Consider the following 1,826-nt stretch of genomic DNA (forward strand, 5'->3'; position numbering starts at 1 on the left):
GGAAAAAGGAATTTTGAATGAAAGTACAAAATGATTAACAGAGTGAAATTTCCAGAACTCTGCTTTCTGGTGATGCTGAGACTCCATCCCCAGCAAATCAAAGCACAGCCCTCCTGCCCCAGCCCCTTCTCATTCTGAGCTTCTGATCAGCTTTGGGAACTCCTTCTGAGACTCTTGCCTCCAAGTAACCCAGTCTTTTCAGAACTCAGGAGCTGGCTTATAATAGAAAGCTAGTGAGCACTTACTTGGGGCCAGGTTCTGTGCTAAAAGCACAACATACACTCTATCTCATTCAATCCTCGCAACCATCTTGAAAAGCCCGTGCTGTTGTCCATAATTTACCAATGAGGAAACAGCATTTAGAAAGTTAAGTGACTTGTTCAAGGGTCCGCTGGTGGGAGATGAGGGGTGCGGTCTGGGAGCAGCATTCTGACTACTGTTGCCCTCAACGCAGTGTCTAAGCTCTTGTCCAGCTGGAGCATCCCTCCCTCAGGGGGCGCAGATGGACCAGAGGAAGCAGGGTTTTCTAAGTCTACCTATTTACACTTCAAAACAAAACAACGTAAGCATAGCATGCACAGTAAGCACTAGTCCACGTTCAGCAAGAGCTTCCTTCAACAGTTGAATCCTTCGCTCTCCATTTATAGACACGTGAGAGTTCTGGGCCCTCTATCCTTTTTTTTTTGAGACAGTCTCAGTCTGTCGCTCAGGTTGGAGTGCAGTGGCGTGATCTCAGCTCACCGCAACCTCCGCCTCCCGGGTTCAAGTGATTCTCCTGCCTCAGCCTCCCATATAGCTGAGATTATGGGCACCTGCCACCACACTCAGTTAATTTTTTGTATTTTTAGTAGAGATGGGGTTTCACCATGTTGGCCAGGCTGGTCTCAAACTCCTGGCCTCAAGTGATCCACCCGCCTCAGCCTCCCAAAGTACTGGGATTACAGGGGTGAGCCACCGCTCCCGGCCCCTCTATCCCTTTTCTTATCCTGTGAGCCCGGGGGGCAGCCTTCAGCAGAAAGGCCGTTCGCCTCAGAGACTAGAGCAGAGGACTCTACCTCACAGTCCTCTGCACTCAGAATTAGCAGAGCATGGTGGTGTGTGCCTGTAATTCCAGTCACTGGGAGGCTGAGGCAGAATTGCTTGAACCTGGGAGGCAGAGGTTGCAGTGAGCTGAGATTGGGCCACTGCACTCCAGCCTGGGCAACAGAGTGAGACTCTTGTCTCGAAACAAAACAAACAAACAAAAAAAATCAGAGTCCTCTGCACTGGGAGGAGGCATGTGGGGGGACCCATGCCCGCACTTGATAGTGAAGAAGGGAGATACCAGGCCCACGTACCCTTGGCATACTAAGAAACTGGCATGTGTGGGCAGCAGCCCTCTCTCTGGGCATGCCCAAAGGTGGAGGTCTTTTTTGGAAAATGTTGAAAGGACAGGTGGGTAGGGGTGTGGGTGACAAATGGAATGTGGAGCATGCTATGGGAGAGACCGCAGCAGAAGGAAGATCCCTGCCAGGGGGAACTCCATGGTGTGCATTTTGGCTTTCAGCGTATAAAGGGGGAAACAATAGGGAAAGACTTGGTGCAAAAGAAGGGAAGGAACGGAAACAGACAGATGAGAAAAGGAAGATGACAGTATTGCAAGTGTTTCTTTCGATCGTTGCCAGGCCAGGCTTCGTTTAGCTACCCTGGTCTCTTCCTGCATACCCCAGCCCCCATTTATAGTACCTGGGGAATGGTGAGCAAAGAACAGGATCAGAGCATGATCTGAAAAGAACACTGAGCCTCCTCCCTGCTGGAACCCCCACCCCACAAAAAAGGTTGATGGA

Source organism: Symphalangus syndactylus, chromosome 17 (genome assembly GCF_028878055.3).
Source record: "Symphalangus syndactylus isolate Jambi chromosome 17, NHGRI_mSymSyn1-v2.1_pri, whole genome shotgun sequence".
Lineage (NCBI taxonomy): Eukaryota > Metazoa > Chordata > Mammalia > Primates > Hylobatidae > Symphalangus > Symphalangus syndactylus.